The sequence below is a fragment of the Phocoena sinus genome, chromosome 5 (assembly GCF_008692025.1).
Source record: "Phocoena sinus isolate mPhoSin1 chromosome 5, mPhoSin1.pri, whole genome shotgun sequence".
Taxonomy (NCBI): Eukaryota; Metazoa; Chordata; class Mammalia; order Artiodactyla; family Phocoenidae; genus Phocoena; species Phocoena sinus.
The window spans coordinates 11,479,544-11,504,654 of NC_045767.1; positions in this window are offsets into that span (position 1 = coordinate 11,479,544).

Sequence of the window (25,111 nt, forward strand, 5' to 3'; positions counted from 1 at the left end):
TAAGTCCATCTTGTTTAATGTATCATTTAAAGCTTGTGTTTCCTTATTTATTTTAATTTTGGATGATCTGTCCATTGGTGAAAGTGAGGTGTTAACGTCCTCTCCTATGATTGTGTTCCTGCCGATTCCCCTTTTATGGCTGTCACTATTTGCCTTATGTATTGAGGTGCTCCTATGTTGGGTGCATAAATATTTACAGTTGTTATATATTCTTCTTGGATTGATCCCTTGATCATTATGTAGTTTCCTTCCTTGTCTCTTGTAGTAGTCTTTATTTTAAAGTCTATTTTGTCTGATATAAGAATTGCTACTCCAACTTTCTTTTGATTTCCATTTGCCTGGAATACCTTTTTCCATCCCCTCACTTTCAGTCTGTATATCTCCCTAGGTCTGAAATGGGTCTCTTGTAGACAGCATATATACAGGTCTTGTTTTTGTATCCATTCAGCCAATCTGTGTCTTTTGGTGGGAGCGTTTAGTCCATTTACATTTATGGTAATTATCAATATGTATGTTCCTATTACCATTTTCTTAATTGTTTTGGGTTTGTTATTGTAGGTCTTTTCCTTCTCTTGTGTTTCCTGCCTAGAGAAGTTCCTTTAGCATTTGTTGTAAAGCTAGTTTGGTGGTGCTGAATTCTCTTAGCTTTTTCTTGTCTGTAAAGGTTGTAATTTCTCCATCAAATCTGAATGAGATCCTTGCTGGGTAGAGTAATCTTGGTTGTAGGTTTTTCTCTTCCATCACTTTAAATATGTCCTGCCACTCCCTTCTGGCTTGCAGAGTTTCTGCTGAAAGATCAGCTGTTAACGTTATGGGGATTCCCTTATGTGTTACTTGTTGTTTTTCCCTTGCTGCTTTTAATATTTGTTCTTTGTATTTAATTTTTGATAGTTTGATTAATAAGTGTCTTGGCATGTTTCTCCTTAGATTTATCCTGTTTGGGGCTCTCTGTGCTTCCTGGACTTGATTAACTAGTTCCTTTCCCATATTAGGGAAGTTTTCAACTATGATCTCTTAAAATATTTTCTCAGTCCCTTTCTTTTTCTCTTCTTCTTCTGGAACCCTTATAATTCGAATGTTGGTGCATTTAATGTTGTCCCAGAGGTCTCTGAGACGGTCCTCAGTTCTTTTCATTCTTTTTTCTTTATTCTGCTCTGCAGTAGTTATTTCCACTATTTTATCTTCCAGGTCACTTATCCGTTCTTCTGCCTCAGTTATTCTGCTATTGATCCCTTCTAGAGAATTTTTAATTTCATTTATTCCGTTGTTCACCTCTGTTTGTTTGCTTTTTAGTTCTTCTAGGTCCTTGTTAAACGTTTGTTGTATTTTCTCCATTCTATTTCCAAGATTTTGGATCATCTTTACTATCATTACTCTGAATTCTTTTTTAGGTAGACTGCCTATTTCCTCTTCTTTGTTAGGTCTGGTGGGTTTTTGCCTTGCTCCTTCATCTGCTGTGTGTTTATCTATCTTCTTCTTTTGCTTAATTTACTGTGTTTGGGGCCTCCTTTTCACAGGCTGCAGGTTCATAGTTTCAGTTGTTTTTGGTTTCTGTCCCCAGGTGGTTCCGTGGGCTGTGTAGGCTTCCTGATGGAGGGGACTGGTGCTTGTGTTCTGGTGGATGAGGCTGGATCTTGTCTTTCTGGTGGGAAGGTCCATGTCTGGTGGTGTGTTTTGGCGTGTCTCTGGCCTTATTATGATTTTAGGCAGCCTCTCTGCTAATGGATGGGGTGTGTCCCTGTCTTGCTAGTTGTTTGGCATAGGGTGTCCAGGACTGTCGCTTGCTTGTCATTAAGTGGAGCTGGATCTTGGCATTGAGATGGAGATCTCTGGGAGATTTTCACCATTTGATATTACGTGCAGCTGGGAGGTCTCTTGTGGACCAGTGTCCTTAACTTCGCTCTCCTACCTCAGTGGCACAGCCCTGATGCCTGGCTGGAGCACCAAGAGCCTGTCCTCCACTCGGCTCAGAATAAAAGGGAGAAAAAAAGAAAGAAAGGAGAAGATAAAATAAGGTAAATATAAAGTTATTAAAATAAAAAATAACAAGAAAAAAACTTTTTAAGTAATTAAAAAAAAAAAAAGGACAGACAGAACCCTAGGACAATTGGTAAAAGCAAAGCTATACAGACAAAATCACACACAGAAGCATACACATACACAGTCACAAAAAGAGAAAAAGGGTGGAAAAAATATATATCATTGCTTCCAAAGTCCACCTCCTGTGTTTGGGATGATTCGTGGTCTATTCAGGTGTTCCACAGTTGCAGGGTACATCCAGTTGATTGTGGAGCTTTAATCCGATGCTTCTGAGGCTGCTGGGAGAGATTTCCCTTTCTCTTCTTTGGTCTCACAGCTCCCGGGGCTCAGCTTTGGATCTGGCCCCGCCTCTGCGGGTAGGTCGCCTGAGGGCGTCTGTTCTTCCCTCAGACAGGACAGGATTAAAGGAGCAGCTGATTCAGGGGCTCCGGCTCACTCAGGCTGGGGGGAGGGAGGGGCACGGAGTGCGGGGCGAGCCTGCGGCAGCAGAGGCCAGCATGACATTACACCAGCTTGAGGCACGCCATGCGTTCTCCCGGGGAAGTTGTCCCTGGATCCCGGGACCCTGGCAGTGGTGGGCTGCACAGGCTCTCCGGAAGGGGGGTGTGTATAGTGACCTGTGCTCGCACACAGGCTTCTTGGTGGCGGCAGCAGCAGCCTTGGCATCTCATGCCTGTCTCTGGGGTCCGCGCTTTTAGCCGTGGCTCGCGCCCGTCTCTGGAGCTCCTTTAAGCAGCGCTCTTAATCCCCTCTCCTCACGGACCAGGAAACAAAGAGGGGAGAAAAAGTCTCTTGCCTCTTTGGCAGGTCCAGACTTTTCCCCGGACTCCCTCCCGGCTAGCCGTGGTGCACTAGCCCCTTTAGGCTGTGTTCACGCCGCCATCCCCAGTCCTCTCCCTGCACTCCGACCGAAGCCCAAGCCTCAGCTCCCAGCCCCGCCTGCCCCAGTGGGTGAGCAGACAAGCCTCTCGGCCTGGTGAGTGCAGGTCAGCACCCATCCTCTGTGCGGGAATCTCTCCGCTTTGCCCTTCACACCCCTTTTGCTGTGCTCTCCTCCGCGGCCCCGAAGCTCCCCGCCTCTGCCACCCGCAGTCTCCGCCCGCGAAGGGTCTTCCTAGTGTGTGGAAACCTTTCCTCCTTCACAGCTCCCTCCCACTGGTGCAGGTCCCATCCCTATCCTTTTGTCTCTGTTTATTCTTTTTTCTTTTGCCCTACCCAGGGATGTGGGAGGTTTCTTGCCTTTTGGGAGGTCTGAGGTCTTCTGCCAGTATTCAGTAGGTGTTCTGTAGGAGTTGTTCCACATGTAGATGTATTTCTGATGTATCTGTGGGGAGGAGGGTGATCTCCGCGTCTTACTCTTCCACCATCTTGAAGCTCCTCCCCATGGGGTAATATGAAAGTTGAAAAATATCCTGGTTTTTTTCTCCAGACGTAAATAAAACAGTCAGTCATTTTTTTCCATATTCTATAAAACCAAACCCTGAAGTAAAAGAATATTATAATCAATTACAGATTTATACATTTTATTTATATACAAAACAATGTATATTATAAAATAAAGCTTAAAGAAATAGCAATGTATTTTTTTAATTTTTATTTTATTGGAGTATAGTTGATTAACAATGTGTTAGTTTCAGGTGTGCAGCAGAGTGATTCAGTTGTACATATACATGTATCTATTCTTTTTCAAATTATTTTCTCATTTAGGTTATTACAGAGTACTGAGCAGAGTTCCCTGTGCTATACAGTACGTCCATGTTGGTTATCCATTTTAAATATAGCAGTGTGTACATGTCAATCCCAAACTCCCAATATATCCTTCCCCACCATCCTTTCTTCCTTGTAACCATAAATTTGTTCTCTAAGTCTGTGAGTCTGTTTCTGTTTTGTAAATAAGCTCGTTTGTATCATTTTTTTTTTTAGATTCCGTATATAAGCGATATCATATGATATTTGTCTTTCTCTGTTTGACTTCACTCAGTATTGTTAGAATTTCTAGGACGGAGGGAGAAAGTGAGCATCGGAGAGGCTCTACAACTTTCTTCATCCATGCTGGTTATCACTTATGTTGCTTTTTCCCACAATGTTTCCTTGAGTTACTAGCACAAACTTTAAGAGCTATTTCATAATAAGAATATTAAGTGATTTCTTTTCTGTTCATCTACCTCTGAATGCTTCTCCTCTTAAATGTCTGCTTTCCCTTTTTTGTTTCCAGATATGTAAAGTTGTTTCTTCACACAGCATTCATGGCACCAAAGAACACATATACAATGTATTACTGAGAATCTTTGTCATTTATATTATGTATAAAATTTGACTGTGTTTCAAGACCAAGAAACTCATTGTGTAAATATTCAATAGCCTGAGTAAAGCTGTAAGTGCTACTGAATAAATGAAAATATATTTAACTGCCTTAAGCAGTTAAATAAATAAGTTAAATAAATAAATCTATTTAACTTATTTGTTAAAGAAGTGTTTATTTAACAAATGTGTATATACGTAGCATACAATATATATCAGAGACAGTACTGGGCACAAGGCAAATAAAAACTGTTTAATACTCCTGAGGGTTTCTGTAAGGGACTTTACTCTTCTAGATAAAGATAGACATATAAGCAATAAGTGTAATATAACGGTGCATTGGTAAATATCAGAAAAACACACAAAAGAATCTTCAAAATGGGTTGGTATGTTTCTCCTTAATGAGTCAGAAAATTTTTCACCCTGGGTAACATAGTGCTTGTTTTGAAAGATGACAGCAGATAATCAGGGAGGTGGTAGATCAAGGACCGTGTCCTGGACTAAGAAAGAATATATGAGAGCTAGGGCAGTGTTTCAGCCTGAGGGATCAGCTTCAGAAAAGGTCAAGTGATGTGAAGCAGTCAGAGAAGTTCAAGATAAAAAGAGCAGTTTAGAGCTAGCATCTCAGTATATATTGCAGAAAGAAATAAGGTTGAAGTTATAGGCAGGAAGCAGATATAGCACCTTGCATGCTGTGCTGGGGAGTGTGTATTTAATATGTAAACTCAAACAAAAACAAAATAAAGTTTTCTCAGTAGTGTAGGTCAACAACTCATTAAGTTTTTGGGGAAAAAATACATAGTTTTACTAAAATTATACATATATTCTGGCAGTTGTATAGAAGACAGGGAGACCTCTGTGGAGAATAACACAGCTGTCTGTGTGAGAAATTACAGCAGACATAGTAGAAATATAGAGGAAAGGATAGAATCAATTCATATTTAGTAGCTAAAATTGAGAAGATACAGTAATTTATTAGATATAAGTAATAAGGACATATGATAGTTTATGGCATTCAGCATTGGGACTTGGGCAATTGGGTTTTCCATGGTGTCATTAGCAAGAGAAAAAAGAAATAAAACATGGAAAACATGGTTTTATTATTAATTCAAAGGCTAAGTGAATAGAGCCAGTGTTCTGTGTCTACCTGGATGACTTGATGAATTTTAGTGCTGTGGGAGCATCAGGTAACAAGATTATGCCCAAATGTAAGGTTGCCTTTGGCACTAGTTAGCATCCACAGGGGCTGGGAATTGAAGGATTAGGAGTCTTAGGGTAAATTATGAAAATGTTGACTTTGAGATGTTAGTGAAGGAATTTAGTGAAAGGAATTAGGGGAACACTGGTGTCATTTGCCAATGGATTGCTTTGAGTGGAGAGCAGTTTGCTCTATGTTCAGGAGCAAATGGATAAAAAAATAATGGGTAATGAGTGGAGTTCCTTTTATGAAAGAACTTGGATGTAAAAGGAAGAAAAGAAATAAGGTGATGACTAGAGAAGGCACAGAACTTAGACATGTTCTTTGTGTGTATCCACAAGGATGACATGAGGGACAGGTGGAAAATACAAGAATGTGCGATGACGGTCCTAAGCAAAAAAGAGTAAATTAGAGAAAGTTTATGGAGGTGGTAAACATGAAACTAACAGAAGAACTACTAGATTCACCTATGATATGTTTATAATCATGAGTAGATCAGTGGTATTAACCTCGATGTTTTCCGTTTGAGGTAAATCGTCTGCTAAGACGTGGGTTAGGAGGACAAGAGGCTTAAAAGAATTGGATACACTCATTGTAGCTCTGCCAGTCTCAACTTAAGTAAACTTATTTTCATATATTTAAACTAACTTATTTTACTATTAAATGTATACAGAGTAACTACGATATCTGTACATTACTTATTTTGAAGATTAGTTCCTATTTGGAACTTTGTCCCTAAGAAAAAGGGATCAGTGGGTGATATAAATCAATTTACTGTAATTTAAAACCATTTAGGGATTTTTTTTCCAGCTTTATACACTAGTAGACTCTATTATTTAACATTTATTGTTACTGAATTATGAAATAAACTGTATATATTCTGGAGTTCTAAACTTAACTTTAATAAAACAATAATACTTATTTTACGAAAATATATCAGTTGATTGATGATGAATGTCAGTGTTTTCCTTGGTACATATTTTATAATTGTGAATATATTTTTGTGTTTATTTACCTAGAATATTTAATAATATATTCTAGTCATATCATGTTGACTGAATTAACACCTCATATTGAAAATAAAAATAGAAGGGAGATATCTTATGCTGGACATCATATATTTATTAATACTTCCAAAGTTATATCAGCTTAAAGTGACCATTGTAATATTGAAACACACCAGATCAGAGACTTTTCCCATTGCAACCTAAGTAAGTACAATCATAAAATGTGTTTATCTACTTAAGCAAAAATTAATCATATTATCCAGAAAAAAACGTAGGGAAGGCATAAAATAAGTTAGTATGGTCACCAATGGGAAAAGTAGGCTTTTGAACTCCTGGTTATAGCCTTTGATTTCTATGAAATCCTAATTCTATCAGCAAATCCATTTATTGAAATATACTTCACCTATGCCAGGACATACCTAGAAACCTAGCATTGTTCTAATCCTCTTTCTAGCAATGGCAATAGATATGTTTTGGGAAGGAGTTTAAATGTCAACCTAAACTCCTTTGTAAACCAACCAGTTCAAAATTAAACTTGAATTAGAATAGTTATTGCATTGGTCAGTTTTTAGCTTTAAGGAAAAACAACAACAAAAACCTCCATTCTTAGATCTACCTGTATGTAATTCTCTAAATATTTTCTGTATATCATTTTATGTGTGTCACACTCAGGGAATTATTTTTGTCTGCTATATTTATATATGTTTTAGAAATACATTTTACCGTTCATTGACAATAATAAATACGAAAATTGGAAAGAAACTAAAAAGTATTCTTTCTTTGAGGAGTTTAGAATTTATCAAGATTTATATATATGTTTATATTTTATGTATATATAAAACATACATACCTGTAGAGCTAATGATGTATATATATACAAACACATAGAATATATTATAATAGAGCTTTTAAACAAATAAGTATAGCTATATTAGGCCAAATAATTAGTAAAGTATAAACTTAAAAAGACAAAAGTTATCAGTATGAAAAATAATCTGCTTGCACAATGAGGTGATTGGTGATAAAGTTGGAGAGACTTAATTCCATCTTGATAGAGTAATGAGATATGATTTTTAAATTCACAAATTATCAGGTCAGTTGCATCTGTGATGTCCCTGGTTGTCCTCATTTTTAGCAATGACTAAGAAAGATGTGTGGAATGGATCATATTTAGAACATGGTAAATACATCTGGTTTCTAGTGACAAAAGTCATGATGATTTTTCTTGTGCCATGGTATTGCAATTCACTCTGTACAGTTGGACATTAAATGGAGATGGAAATTCGTATTGCTTTCAGATTTGCATTATTGCTCATTCATGTCAGAATAATGAAAAAGTATTTTACAACAATTCATGTTGTTTGTTTTGATAGATGCTCTATCTTAATAAAGTATTAAAAAAGAGAAATTGTTAGGTGAGGAGAACGAAATTTGGTAGTTGTACCTTATTTACTTTGGGCTGGAATATTTTAACCACAAATGAGAACGTTTCCTGGTCTGAAAATCCAAGCTCCACGTAATCAGGATGTAAGAACTTGATCTGACTCACTCCACCCCATCCCCAGTTCCATTAACTAACCTCTTAAATGACTGAATTAGTTTTTAAAAATCTAAACTCTATTTATGCTTAAAAACTCTCTTTCCAAACTATCATTTCTCATCTAGAGCTTGGATTTCCCTAATACATTATGTGACTTCATCAAATCAATTTTTAGTCTTATAATATTTTCATATGCCAAATAGGAATAATATGGTTTCTTTTATTCCTGTTTTATAAATTTTTCAAATTATTTTGAGGCCTATGAAACTTTAACATTGTGCTAAAATTCACTTCAGCTGCCACTATGTGGCTTTTCTGCAGCTCAGCTCTCCTCTGCTAAGCTTCTTCTGAAGTCCACTGGCAAAAAAGATCTCCAAATTCTGGGCCCATATCTGAGTTTCCTTCCATCCGGAATTTTGATTTCTCAGTTCATTACTGCATTGGAAATCCTCCATGTCTTAAAAATATATATTTCTAAAATATTTTCCAAGTTTCCTAGTTGTGCTCTCATTGAGATGTTTTTTGATGTGACGCTGATGTACAGCCAGCATACAACTAGCATTCACTAATCCAGACACAAATACAATTAACTACAAATTGTGGCCATATTTTATAAAATGTTGATGATTTTTTGTATGTGAAAATGAAGCTGTGCAAATCAATAGAAAGGTAATTCTGTTATCTGGAGATATGAAATAAGTTTTAAATGTTTAAGATTGTAGCAGAGCCATCGTTATACATTTCAGAAGAGATAATAATCACCATTTAGAATCATTCCGTTTTTGAGATGAAGGAACTGATATCTATAAGAGTTAACTTTTCACAAGAACTCACGAAGACCTACTGCCAATTTCTAAGCTAAAATTTTAGTTTTTATATCATTTATTATTTTCTTTATATAATAGCATGGCCATACAGAAATCCACAATATCATAGAGCTTAACAACCTTCCAAAACAACTGTTTAGTTTTACAGACAAGGAAACCAAGACTCTATGAGGTATATTTCAGCAAACAAAGCTAGAACTTGCATTGCCAATTTCCCACATCAGAGCTTGTTCTTTTGAATCCATGGTATAGAAGAGCACATTTAAATTAGGTTCTCCTTTTTTTCTTTTCAAGAATAACTTCATAAAAAGTGTGTTAATGCTAATAAAAGTGTCACTTAAAATAATTAAAGAAATTTTGTGTGGGCCAATTGCAATAAATAAATAACTTGAAAGAGGAAAAAAAAGAACACAAAGACAACTTGATAATGAGATAATAATACACACTGCATGAAAGCCAGTTAATTGAAGGTTTGTCATGACCATTGAATGCTACTTGTGAATCCTCTTGAGAAAATAATAGCCTGCTAAAAGAAGAAAAATAATCAAGAGGAAAAGATGGCAGAAGAGTATAAATTAGCATCTTTTTTAATCTATGCATTGTCAAAATATAATGGTCACTCTTAGCTCAAAACAGAAGAGAACATATCTAAATGGATTTGTTAATCAAATTTACTGCTCCACAAACATTTTAGCAACCCCAATTAATTTTTCCTATGTTTATCAGCTCATACCTTATGAGAAACACCTTGTAAGGAGTTTCTTTTCAAAATTATACCCCTTTAAAGAATGCCCCCTCTTCACTTTTCTTCAGAATCCCCCTGAGTGGACTTACTTCAGCAACACTGCTGTGTGTTAGGAGATGTATTGGAATTCTGAAATATCTACCTAGGTATGTTTCTTTCATTTTTAGTTCATGCTGATCGCACTTCTGAATATACCATTTTCACTGGATAATAGATTTCTGCTAGGCATGTCCAACATTGTGGAGGGATGAATCAGATTCACTTGCTTTGTATTGAACAAAGTAAAACAAGCATTCATTTTCAACCTTAATCTTCTCTCTGTTATTCAGAGGAGAATAGGTGATTGCTGTCAGTGACCAGTGACGACTCTGCTTGCTACAGATGTCTGAGATTTTCCTACTAGGATTTGTCATAGAAATCTTGTGCCCTACTGGATCTGGCAGGTCAGAGTGTACCACATTTTAGAGCATTTTGAAGCATAACCTGGATTCAAGGACCAGCTCCTAGCTCTGGACCATACTTATAATGAGGATTCTTCTGGTATTGAAGTTATCTATTCCAACTGCAAGCGTAGGAATTAGAACAATAAGTAGCTCCTGTGAGATGTACTCTGGTCAAACTCCATTTATCACCTGTCTCACTGGTGCAGCACAATGGCATCTAGCATCTTCAACAATTAGGTTAGTTCAGAACAATAGCCAAACATCTAAAAAGTCATTATCCATAACCTTCAGTTTGGACTTTTCATCTTCCTCAGTTCAAAAAATACCCTTTTGAATGTCCTCAGGTCACCTAAAATTGAGATAGAAGGCAGGGTACTGTACACGTTTGTGGTTTTATATCAGTGTACCAGGGTGCCTCTTCAGGCCAATCAAACTGCCGTTTTTTTAAGGATCCTGAATCTAAGAATTGACTCAGATCTGAGAAATGGGTCACAGACTCAGACTTGGTGATTCATTCTTATCCCACAAAGGCTTTACATTTCTTCATCTGTTTATGCTAAATGATAAGTGACTTTTCAGTGTCCTTATTGCATCTTAAAATTTACATTTTCCCACGCATATACACACATGCACACACACTATTAGAAACACACACGATTCCTTAAGCTAGCGTCTTGAAGGCTATGTACCCTCATATCAACACTGAATTAATAGGTTAAGTGTATTGTATTAGAGCACACACACACAATCCCATCCCTAATCATATTCTTCAATATTTTTAAATGATATAAATTAGCAATTTTCCAAAATTTTATCTGCTTAAAAGCCTTTATTACTCTAGTTGTTGATAAGTTGTAGGAACAAGATAGGGCAGCTACCTGGAGTCCAGGTAGCCTAAAATGCTCCATTTTATTGTATATACTACCGGTAATAAATGAGATCAAATTCTTTTCTGTTTTCATTATCAGGACTCAAAATCTGAGGAATGTCTAATTAGTTCAGCTGCAGTCAGAACTCAGATGGGAAAATATAAATACCTTGATTCATAGCCTGCATATATTCATGCATGAAATGGGAAGGGATAATTCCACGTAGGTTTCTCTTGTCTAAGAAAGGGATGCACGATGCTAAAGTGAAGAAGGTTAACGAAGGCTCAGATAATTATGTTAGCAAAAATGCCCATTCCCAACTGAAAAAAGTTATTTGAATTCATACCAGTATCTCCTCTAGTGTTCTGATTACTATAGTAGAGCTTTGTCTCCTGTTGAAGGCCAGTATTTCCCTCTTCCTGTGCTCATGATCATGGTCACATCACTTCTTATCTCTCAAAATTTACAGCACCCACTCTCCTTTTCTTTCCTGTATATTCAAGTCCTTGATCAAATTGAATCTTTCCCATGCTTTTAAAAAGTACTCAAGTTTCATCACCTTTAAAAATTCTGTTTTGGATCAAGTTCTATGAGAGCTATCTATAAAAATCACACCTCTTACACAGGGGAGCTTTTGAAAGTTTCTTTTTATACTTGCCACTCCATTTCTTCACCTCCAACTTATCCTTTATCTACTCTTATATGACTTTCACCCGTATCACTATACCTAAAAATCTTGGTAAAATTGTATATAGTAATCTTGATTACTCACTCCTTTTTTTGGGGGGGGGGCGTTGTTTTTTTTGTTTGTTTGTTTTCTTTTTGCAGAACGCGGGCCTCTCACTGCTGCGGCCTCTCCCGTTACGGAGCACAGGCTCCGGATGCGCAGGCTCAGCGGCCATGGCTCACGGGCCTGGCCGCTCCGCGGCATGTGGGATCCTCCCGGACCCGGGCACAAACCCGTGTCCCCTGCATCGGCAGGCGGACTCTCAACCACTGCGCCACCAGGGAAGCCCTACTAACTCCTTCCTAAAACACTCACTCCTCTTGCCATCCATGAAGTCACACACTTAAGTTTTTCTTCCTATATCTTTGGACCATCCCATTAAAAGCCCCTAGCTAATTCTTTCTCTCTCTCTTTTTTTTTTTTTTTTTGCGGTACGCGGGCCTCTCACTGTTGTGGCTTCTCCCATCGCGGAGCACAGGCTCTGGACGCGCAGGTTCAGCGGTCATGGCTCACGGGCCCAGCCGCTCCGCGTTATGTGGGATCTTCCTGGACTGGGGCACGAACCCGTGTCCCCTGCATCGGCAGGTGGGCTCTCAACCACTGCACCACCAGGGAAGTCCTCTTTCTCTTTAATTTTGTCTTCAAAGTAAGATTTTCTCAATATTGAGTCTGAAGGCCACTTTCCTTTTAATTCTATTTCTTTGCCACACTGAATCTCACCCAGGACTGTCATTTAAAGTACAGTATAAAAGCCAAAGGCTGCCATGTATATATCTACAGCTTAGAACCCATCTTTAAGCTATAGTCTTATATATCCAACTTCCTGTTGGGTATTATTTTACTGATTCACATAGTTAAGAAAACACAACATGTTCAAAATCAGATTCATGATCACCTTTCTTCACCTTGATAAATATTCCTCTTCCATTATCTCATCTATTACTGTCATCAGTTTTTACCTAATTATGCAAGACTCTGATAATATAAGAAAATGAAAGCATATGTATTTATCACCTCCTGAATCTTCTGAAGAGCTTTGGTTATCAAACTTTTATAAAAAAAAATATGAAGCTGCAAAATTGGAGAAAAATATTTTAAAATGTTAATTTAAAGACTTCCAGTGAATATTTTATGGAGAGAATTGTGTTTAACCAAATACCTTTATCAACTCTTGTATTTTGTTTTGGTTTTTTTTTTTTTTTTTTTTTGAGTTACACGGGCCTCTCACTGTTGTGGCCTCTCCCGTTGCGGAGCACAGGCTCAGCGGCCATGGCTCACGGGCCCAGCCACTCCGCGGCATGTGGGATCCTCCCGGACCGGGGCACGAGCCCGTGTCCCCTGCATCGGCAGGCAGACTCTCAACCACTGCGCCACCAGAGAAGCCCCTTGTTTTGGTTTTTAATTTTAGAAAGTGATTTGTAGAGCTGAATATTGAAAGTGAGAAAAGAGGTGAGGAGAAATAAATTACTCTAAATAATAAACTAATATGAAAATTTATTTTCTAAGGATAGATAGCCCTAAAAAGCTGAGGGTAAGGGGATTGCAGGGTTGCAAAAACACTCCATAGAGTGAAACCCTGAGACTCGGAGGAACACAGATGAGCAAATGTTCCTGAAGGAGTGTATTGCTCTGACATGTTTGAAAACAGCTGTATTTGTATCATCTGTTATTTTGCATTTACAGTATAAACCACCAATACTCACTCCAACATACAAACATAAACAAGTTCCAAACCTTCACTCAAATTCTGCTGAACACAATATCTTCTATCAGGATTATGGGAGGAATGAAGAAAATACATCTCTTGCCCAGCTTATTATTATACCATGAAGAAAAGATACAGTAGGGCCATGAGGCAAGAAATACAGAATGGAGATTATATAGATTTTCAGAAAATATAACCAGTGGTAGGAAAATGGAGGTGGACTTAAAAAATTTGAGAAAATTTTGCCTTTGAACAACATGCATGATACGGACATTTCAATAATTTTCACTTTTACATCATAAGATAGGTTAGCCCCAGAAAGCTAGTGAAATTTAGGAAAGCTGTGTCACAGGTATCTGATAATATGTAAGGTTTTCCAGACGGTGGATATAAACCATTTGTTACATATCTGACATTATTAATGATTTTTCATGTTTGATATGGTGTAATTGTAAAGGTAGATTTGAATATGCTTAGTACGCGGATCTCTGTTTTCTTTTTCTCTTTTTGTTAGTTTGCATTTTACAGTCGTTTTGGTTTCTGTTATTTTTTCAGGGGGTTGGGCATTGTAGTAAAGCTTGTAAGAGATAAAAATAGTAGTTTAATTAAAAATCTAGTTAAAAAAACAAATAATCAAATGGAACAATAAAAACAGAAGTTTCTTATTCTACTCAGTGCCTAAGTGGAGGTTTATTGAGTCTTCTGAATTGTTGATTTAACTAATTAGGGTTTACTTAAGTAACAAGACTCTGGCCCTCTAGAGTCACTTCATGGGCACCGGTATATAGAAACAGGGTATTTAGGAACAGTTTAAGTGTACTCAACAGTTCTCCCAACTGGTCCCATCATGACTCAAAAAGCAGAAACTACGTTGGAATGAACACCTGCTATAAGAAAAAAGCCTGACTGTTTCTAAGATAAGCTTTCATGGGCTTATTGTGTTAATATGCAACCCCCACCCCCCAGCCCACCCCGCCTTTAACTCAGAAGGTAAGTAATTTACCCAATGTTGTACTGTTGGTAATTGACAAAGTTAAAATTATAAATTAACAATCCGGTTCCAGAGCCTTACATCTTTACCCATGACACTAAGTTTGCTAGTATGGGGTTTAAATGAATTTTACTGGGAAATTTTTAAAGAAAGGTAGGTAAAATGCCAATAGAGATAATTGAGCCAGTATTTTAGCAGAGTAGCTTGGCAATATCTATCGAAATTTTAAAAGTTTATTCCCTTCAACCCAGAAATCCAATTAATGAATTTATCCTGTTGATGGATGGCAAAGGTACATATGTACAGAGATGTACACAGCAGCATTGTTTATAATAGCGATAAAAAATGTTAAAAGAGATTTACATGACTATCACTAATAATGAGGCTGGCAAATCCATATGTGGAATATTATGCAGACATTTAAAAAGTAAAGGACGTTAAAAGGCCCAAAATGTGCTGGATATCTTTAAATATAATAGTCAATATTCTTTATTTTATATTTATTACTTTATATGAACTATGAATATATAAGTATGTAGGATACATTAATGCTATTAACTATATTTGAGAGCAGTAATAGGAATTGAAGGTTGCAGGTTGAAAGGTGATGTTTCTTTTTATTTTATAGACACAATTTTTTCAAATGCTTACCATGACCATGTGTTATTTTAATAATTATTAGTTTATATAAAATAACATTTTCTAATCTGAATTTAAATTCATATTGGAAAATGTTTACACCAAGTTTGAACTATATCCATAATGAACTGTGAAACTCTTATTTAAAAGAAGTCATCTTGAATTACCATAGAACTTACTCTCTCCAGAAGAAACTGAGCCTGGCATAAAATCCTTATAAATGTTAGTGTATGTTTTGCCCCCGACTACCTGATAAGATAATTTCTTCAAAGAAGCGTTTTCATTTCTGCTCTGACATATAAAGAGCTTGGAAATCATCACTCCACACCACTCCTCACAAGAAGAAAAAGCTGAACAAAGTACAAGTAGATATTTCTTCTTAGATTCATCAGAGAATTGAGGTCAAAAGGCAAATTACTATCTAGAAAACTGTAGAGACAGGTGAGTACAGCAGCTTACTAGGAGCAGAAGCCACTGGAGCCAGTAACTGGTAGGAATACTTAAATGGTAATTGAGGACTTGCTGGAGACAGAGGGTGGTCTAACTTGAGAGTTAAAAACTACAGGGGGCCAGTTTTAGTGAAAGTCTCTACACTCCAGAAGCATTTTTCTTTTTTCTTGGTGAAAGTTGGTGAAAAATATCCCTTATCCTTTGGGCAGATAGATGAGATAAGTAACTTTTTAATTATGCCTGAGAGAAAAGTTACTCTTTTGAAATATGCCAGCCTTGAAGGGTCTGTGCTCTGTAACAAAGGCCTGCCTCAGGAAATCTACTTTACTTTTACTGGAGCTTTTTTTTTTTTTTTAATATTTATTTATTTGGCTGCCCTGGATCTTCGTTGTGGCATGTGGGCTTCTTAGTTGCAGCATGCGGACTCTTAGTTGTGGCATGCGGGCTTCTTAGTTGTGGCATGAGTGTGGGATCTATTTCCCTGACCAGGGATCAAACCTGGGCCCCCTGCCTTGGGAGCTCAGAGTCTTACCCACTGGACCACCAGCTAAGTCCCTACTTTTACTGGAGCTTTATCTGACCGAGGGGGAGGGTAATTTTGAAAATAGGAGCTCCTTCTAGCCTTGTTTTCACACATAAGGGTTCAAAAAAGGCTTAAAAACTCTTCTGAAGGTCACAGACAAGGGGCTCAGGCCCAATTGTGCCTGGTTTTATCACCTGTTCAGATGAGAAGATTTTTGTCTTTTTGTAGCACTGATAGCCAGGAGGAGTCATTAAAAGCCACTGGTTATTTTATTTTTCATGCGGCAATTTTTTTTTATGCTGTGGTACATAAAAGCAACTTTATTTATTTTTCTAACATCTTTATTGGAGTATAATTGCTTTACAATGGTGTGTTAGTTTCTGCTTTACAACAAAATGAATCAGTTATATATATACATATGTTCCCATATCTCTTCCCGCTTGCATCTCCCTCCCTGCCACCCTCCCTATCCCACCCCTCCAGGAGGTCACAAAGCACTGAGCTGATCTCCCTGTGCTATGCGGCTGCTTCCCACTAGCTATCTACCTTACATTTGGTAGTATATATATGTCCATGCCTCTCTCTTGCTTTGTCACAGCTTACCCTTCCCCCTCCCCATATCCTCATGTCCATTCTCTAGTAGGTCTGTGTCTTTATTCCTGTCTTACCCCTAGGTTCTTCATGACTTTTTTTTCCCTTAAATTCCATATATATGTGTTAGCATACAGTATTTGTCTCTCTCTTTCTGACTTACTTCACTCTGTATGACAGACTCTAGGTCTATCCACCTCATTACAAATAGCTCAATTTCGTTTCTTTTTATGGCTGAGTAATATTCCATTGTATATATGTGCCACATCTTCTTTATCCATTCATCCGATGATGGACACTTAGGTTGTTTCCATCTCTGGGCTATTGTAAATAGAGCTGCAATGAACATTTTGGTACATGACTCTTTTTGAATTATGGTTTTCTCAGGGTATATGCCCAGTAGTGGGATTGCTGAGTCATATGGTAGTTCTATTTGTAGTTTTTTAAGGAACCTGCATACGGTTCTCCACAGTGGCTGTATCAATTTACATTCCCACCAACAGTGCAAGAGTGTTCCCTTTTCTCCACACCCTCTCCAGCATTTACTGTTTCTAGATTTTTTGATGATGGCCATTCTGACTGGTGTGAGATGATATCTCATTGTAGTTTTGATTTGCATTTCTCTAATGATTAGTGATGTTGAGCATTCTTTCATGTGTTTGTTGGCAGTCTGTATATCTTCTTTGGAGAAATGTCAATTTAGGTCTTCTGCCCATTTTTGGATTGGGTTGTTTGTTTTTTTGTTATTAAGCTGCATGAACTGCTTACAAATTTTAGAGATTAATCCTTTGTCAGTTGCTTCATTTGCAAATATTTTCTCCCATTCTGAGGGTTGTCTTTTGGTCTTGATTATGGTTTCCTTTGCTGTGCAAAAGCTTTGAAGTTTCATTAGGTCCCATTTGTTTATTTTTGTTTTTATTTCCATTTCTCTAGGAGGTGGGTCAAAAAGGACCTTGCTGTGATTTATGTCATAGAGTGTTCTGCCTATGTTTTCCTCTAAGAGTTTGATAGTTTCTGGCCTTACATTTATGTCTTTAATCCATTTTGAGCTTATTTTTGTGTATGGTGTTAGGGAGTGATCTAATCTCATACTTTTACATGTAGCTGTCCAGTTTTCCCAGCACCACTTATTGAAGAGGCTGTCCTTTCTCCAATGTACATTCCTGCCTCCTTTATCAAAGATAAGGTGACCATATGTGTGTGGGTTTATCTCTGGGCTTTCTATCCTGTTCCATTGATCTATATTTCTGTTTTTGTGCCAGTACCATACTGTCTTGATTACTGTAGCTTTTTAGTATAGTCGGAAGTCAGGGAGCCTGATTCCTCCAGCTCCGTTTTTCATTCTCAAGATTGCTTTGGCTATTCGGGGTCTTTTGTGTTTCCATACAAATTGTGAAATTTCTTGTTCTAGTTCTGTGAAAAATGCCAGTGGTAGTTTGATAGGGATTACACTGAATCTGTAGATTGCTTTGTGTAGTAGAGTCATTTTCACAATGTTGATTCTTCCAATCCAAGGACATGGTATATCTCTCCATCTATTTGTATCACCTTTAATTTCTTTCATCAGTGTCTTATAATTTTCTTATAAGCAACTTTAATAAGTGATAAAAGTACAGTAGTTAGACTTCACCTACATAGACACTTTTCCATTTTATGCTCTATGATCTGAAAAGAAACGCTTTTTGAATTGTGTAAGATTTATGTTTCTGTAAACATTGCTTAATTTTTTTGCTCTTGACTAAAAAAAAGTTGTGTTGAAATCACTGTTGAATATTACAATCTATATAGTGTAATGGATGGCTTCTTTTGTCAACCTGATCTCCTATGTTACCAGTGTGTATTGTCTCCTTCCCCCTAAAGTGGCCTTAATCTTTGCTTTCTTTGCACAATGTCTTTGGTTGCAAGTCATAAGCCTGAGGCAAATAAAATTACAGTAATTTCCAAATAAATAAATAATTTAAAAAATAAAAAATGAGATATAGTCATAGGATAATTGAAAACATTCCCTCTGCATCAATAATGCTACATTATAATAACAGTGGGTTACAACTGAGACAGCTGCAAAACACAAACTTTATTTAAGAAGGAGTTTCAAGGGAAACCTGAAGACTAGAGTAGACAAAAACAAGCACACTAGAGGAAGTTGAAGTCTCTGGTGCCTACAGCTACAGCAAACGTTAAGCATAGCCTAACCCTTAGAGAGATAAACATAAAACCTCACGCTAAAGGCCTGTTTACCTCCATTCCTATTACCCAATACGTAATATCTGTATTTCAAATGAAGTTACCAGGTATGCTAAAAGGCAAGAAAGAACAGTCTGAAGAGAAAAAAGCAAGGACCAAAACCAGACTCAGATATGGCAAAGATTTTGGAATCATCAAACCTGGAATTTAAAACAACTACAATTAACATTCTAAGGAATCTAAGGGAAAAGAAAATAGACAACATGGAAGAACATATGCTTAACGTAAGGAGAGAGATAAAAACTCTAAGAATCAAAAGGAAATGCTAGAAATAAATTTTAAAGTGTAATTGAAATAAAGAATGCCTTTGATGGGCTCATGAGCAGACTGGAAATAGTTAAGGAAAGAGTCAGTGAACTTGAAAATACGTCAAATAGAAATTTTCCAAAATGAAGTCTAAAGAGAGGAAAAAAGGTGAAAAAAAACAAAAAAAAATAGAATATGCAACTCTTCTTTATGACATTGGACAAGTGGATACATGGCATTATGCATTTCTCAAAACTCTTAACAACTGAACAAGACAAAGAATGAAACCTAGTGTAAACTATGAGCTTTAGTTAATAATTATATATCAATATTAATTCATCAATTGTAACAAATACACCATACTAATGCAAGATGTTAATAATAGGGGAAACTGTGATGGGGTGTGGGGAAAGATGTATGAGAATTGATATACTTTCTGTTCAATGTTTCTGTAAACCTAAAACTTCTAAAAAGTAAAGTCCATTCATATAAATTTGAAAAAGCTTTGCCAGTTTACACAATTAAAAATAATTGATTACATTATTGCCTCTCCCTTTCTCTTGCTTTTTTGCTCATTTTTCTTTCCTTCTTTTTCTTCTTATCCTTCATTGTAATATGGACATTATATCTAATTATAATGCAGTTTGAAAAATCAATATTTATTCTTATATGAGGTATGTTAATTATATGTTCTCCTAAGTTTAATTATAATTGTACCCAAAATTGTTTTATAAGTATCTTAACATTTCAAATATTTATACAAACTAGATATATGAGTGTTTATTATTAAAAAAATTAAAATGTCTTTCAAAATCTTACATTATATTAATGAAAGAAAGTTTAAATCAGTTTCTGTGGAAATATTTAGGTTTACGTAAATTACAGGACACTTAATATAAGGCACGCAATGCTATTTTCAATGACCTGTCACAGTCAGAGGCCTAGGAAGATTTCATTCATGGCTAAACATGCAAATTTAAAGTTAATGCCTCCAAAGTGATTCCAAAGGCTATATATATATATATATATATATATATATATATATATATATAGTCTTTAGAATATATAGATATGGAATCTATATATATATATAGATTTGGATTATATATATGGAAACTACATATATATATATATATATATATATATATATATATATAGTCTTTTTCAGATTCTTTTCCCTTATAGGTTATTGCAAAATATTTAGTATAGATCCCTGTGCTATACAGTAGGCCCTTATTGGTTACCTATTTTATATATAGGAGTGTGTATATGTTAATCCCGAACTCCTAATTTATCCTCCCACCCTTTCCCCTTTGGTAACCATAAGTTTGTTTTCTATGTCTGCGGGTCTATTTCTGTTTTTTATATAAGTTGATTTGTATCTTTTTTTTTCTTTTAGATTTCACATATAAACGATATCTTATGATATTTGTCTTTCACTGTCTGGCTTACTTCAGTTAGTATAATACCTGAAACTAACACAACATTGTAAATCAAGTGTACTTCAATAAAAATAAATAAATAATTGAATAAAATAAAGTTAATGCCACCATAGAATAGCTTTAAGAAAGCTGTGCACTTCTATCATTTCTCCCTCATTATTTGTTATCATAGCTATAACAAGACTCAGACATCCTAAAATCAAATTACATAATTCAAAATACCTTGAATTCCCAAATTAATTGTAAGTAGATAGTTAACTATACACTTGAACCAACTTCATGGCAATTTTGAAATTATAATTTATTTGCAATTATTTGTTTACTCCTTTATCTCCCTCTGTAGCCTATAAGTGTTATGACTATTCATACTATATTTTGTTCACCAAATAAATATTTATTCATTAATGATTAAATGAATTTTCTGTATATTTTTACTAATTGCTGCTTTGTAAGACGGCATTATCATTACATTGACATAGTTACAGACCTACAGATAAACAAAGTATATTCAACTAAACAAATAATCAAACAGACTTAAGAATGAAACATGCCAATTATGGACATCAGACATAATTCCACTTACCTTTCTACACTCCAGAACTCCAAGTGTCTGTTGCTTTAAGCCACCCAGTTTTTGGCAATTTGTTATAGTTGCCCTAGGAAACTAATACAGTATTTTATCAACTACTTGGAAAATTGTTATTAATAACTGAAAAATTATAAATTTCATTCAGTTACAAATTCTTATTTGTATATTTCAATCTTTGACATAGGCCAAGGCATTTACTTTGCATATGGGTCAGCTTCTTAGAGTTTAGCACCAGCTTGGTCGCATGAAATACCAAAAATATATATTCTAAACACAGTTTCAGTTTCTTTAAAGTATAGTAAGAACAAAGTTTAAACAAATGAATGCATACTGAAAAATGTTTCTTGTTTCTTTTTCTTTTCCAAATCTTTATATATTTCTTTCATTTAAAGAGATTTTATTGTTGGCATGATGATTTCTAATAAGACAAATATTTTTTTAACTAACTTATTCTAGTCTCTTGAAAAATTTAGTTTTTAACTTAGTATTCAAACAACCAGCAATTATTTTTACACTTACATTTTTTCAGCAATCAAATTATACAATTATAGCATTAGGTGTGAGTGACATAAATAGGATTTGGAAGACATGCAACTGATGCTTAGTAAACATACAAATAAGCTGGTGGGAGTGTACTTGAGAGCAGCACATTCAGTGTGGCCCTGACATCAGTCAGTCTGATGTACAAAGGAAGCACAGAGTCTTGATGTTTTGGGGAGAAGGTTATGTGGAGGTCAGAAGAGTGACTCCAGTATCTTGTGCATATGTCTCCATGGCAATAACAACATCTCTTCATGTGTCTTTATTTCCTACTGGGTAAGAAAAAAGGGGGACTTCTTCCCTATCCATGAAAATGTCCTGTCTAGCATAGTGCCTGAAATATAGTAAACATTCATCTAATCTGTTAAATGAATAAATCAATAATCAATGAATGAATAAACAAAGTGGTTTACTTAGAGAAACCTTCTAAAGATAGTGGTAGTTATTTGAAAACAGTTGTTAAGGAGAGATTTTTGACAGCTAACCCTGTGGCTATAATAAAGGACACCAGTGTCCATAATCAAACTATCTTTTCTTTCTCTGTATAGGTTATTTAGAATTAAAACCCTTTCTACAGATGAGAATATATGTCATAGAAAGATCTCTGTCATAGACTTAGTAAAACAGAATAGATCTCATAGAAATTGAGGTTTTTCTGTATGTGGAAATTAATGAAAATGTAAGAAAATAATTCAAGAAGCTCTTTTCAAAATTGATAAAGATTACTACAGTAATATTAACAAAGCAATGATACATTTTAAGCAATGATACAATTTTGATTGCACGGGATTATTGAAACTAATTACAGAGCTATAACCTTTCGTTTGCACTGTGATTGATACCCTTTTATATCTTATAGTGATAGATATTCAGCGCAGAATGCTTGTCTGTTCAACAAATCACTGTGTCTCCTGTTTTCCTTCTCCTTGTGTTAACACATTATATCTTTATGGCCGGCATTTATTTCCGTAAGAGTAGTGTAACCTTAACAACCTCAACTTTAGAGGCACCCTGAGCCTTCTGAATACAATTCAAATAGTTCATAAAGAACTTTATTTTTCTTCAGAAGTTACCAGGTCCATGTATAATTTTATGGAACAGATTTGAAAAGTTCAGCTTGCTTCCCTCCCCTTAAAGCAGATCCACTGATGTGTTTAAAGAAGAGATTCTACTCTCATAAATTAAATCCTTATCTTTCTAGGGAAGATAGATTGATGATCAAATATTTTTCCGTAATTATTTGAAAAATTTGTTTAAAATTGCCCTTCATATTGAGAGATTATTGATAATTTATTAAAAGTTCACATGCTTGATGTCAAACTAAAATTTCAAGGTCTAATAGTGCAGTGAAAGATTCATACATTAATGTGTCAGCAGTGATATCTTCTCCTTCACCCCACAGTCCTAACCTCAAATTTATACACACTTTTAAAAAAAGGAAAACTGGACCATAAAGTGTTTATGGTTTACATATTTTTCATTTTCCTTTTTGGAAATATGTAACATCAGTTCAATGAAGTATTAAAAGAAAATGCAATGAGAAAGCTTCGCTGACATTACCATTTTTAGTGTGGTAATAGTTGTGATCTCAAACTGTAAAGCAGTTTCCCAGGAACTCCTGAAGAGTTATGCTGCCATCTATTGACAATGCAGATGTCTTTTAATGGTCATATGGTGCAAGAAAATATGTTTTCCGAATATACGGTGTTTCTGAAAATACCTACTTTGTATGATAAATATATGACATCCAAAATTATTTATAATACATCATTAACTTTTTTCTTTTACTATAGAAAAGGCTTATTAATGAATGATCTTGTGCTACCAAATTTACTGAATGTTGTAGATCTTTAGAATACAAGTCAGTAATCTGCAAGTGCTAATGTAGTAACTGAACCTGTGTTTATGCATCAGAATATTATTATCCTATATTTACTACCTTCAATAGAATGGGACTAACACGCGTTATTAGAAATGTAAAACATTTTAAACAGTTAAATAAGACTTCAGCAAATTGGCTGTTTAGAGCAAGAAAATGGATAACTAATATAGATAAAAAAGCATGTTTACCCTTTTCTTTTCATTATTTCATGACATACTACCTTAAGATGAAAAGCACCTGTATTTCATGCCTTCTGACGCAGAGGCTTCCCAAAGAGAGCAAGACAGAACTGTGATGGGACAATTAGAATTTAAATTACTAACTATTTTGAATCTAGGCCATTTATTGTTGGAAAAACCCCTTCCGAGAACTTTTCTCTCCACTTTTCATATTCAGATATTTAATGTGTCAAATATTTAGTATAACAGGATGCCAGATGAAGTAAAAATAAACAGATATGCCAGATGCTTTACTTCCGTAGCTGGAGAGAGCAGGTATTTGCTCATCCTAGAGGATAAATACCTTCCCATTGACTGGGAAAGTACTTAATCGAATGTTGTGGTTTGAAGGTTTTCTTGGTTTTAGATCCTTTTTAAAAAGATGTATAGTGTGAGAGTGCACTGATGTGGATACGGATTCCTGAATATTTTTGGAGGGAATGACCAGTATTCTCCACCTTCTATTTGGGATAAGTTTACTCTAACCAAGGTTTTGAATATGGAATTCAAAAAAAAGAGGGGAACTGGTGAATTAGTGACAACACAAGGACTTAAGTGCTGATGATGGAGAGCTGGTAGCTAGACTTGAAGCCTTCTGGTCTGCTACTCTGACTTAGGGTCATGTGAATTGAATGAGCTATGACCTTGCACTCTAACAGGGACAACTCTATGGCAGCAAACAAGCGTCCAATAGACTGGGCAGAACAGTGTCCACAGCTCCACCTAGTGACAGTGGTAGAGAGCTAGCCCTCAAGTGCTCTAAGGCTTGAGTACATTTCTGTTGTCTTTTCATCCTAGCATTTTCAAGTGAGACTGCCTCATCACCTCTCACAACATGAAATGAGCAAATTCTCAAGATTATTTTTTAAATGTTGGTTAATGGAAACCTAAGATGGGGGATATTGGACTTTCTGAAGATAAAGGTATGTTGGGGGGACTTCCCTGGTGGTCCAGTGGTTAAGACTTCACGCTCCCAATGCAGGGGGCCCAGATTCAATCTCTGGTCGGGGAACTAGATCCCGCATGCCGCCACTAAGAGCCCACATGCTGCAACTAAAGATCCCGCATGCCACAACTAAGACCAGCGCAGCCAAATAAACAAATAAATAAATATATTTTTTAAAAGGTATGTTGGGGCTTAAATGGAAGTTCGAGGGGGCGAGGGAAGATGTGCCTGTATTTATATTTCACACTAATAAAACAACTCATTTTGGTTATGTTCTGTAATGATGGAAAAATACACAGAATTAAACATGAGTAATGCATGGTGTGTAAAATATAAATCAAGGACAAATGGAATCCATGATTTCTGTGTAGTACTGGTGATTATAAAAGGTCACTGGAAATTTTTTCT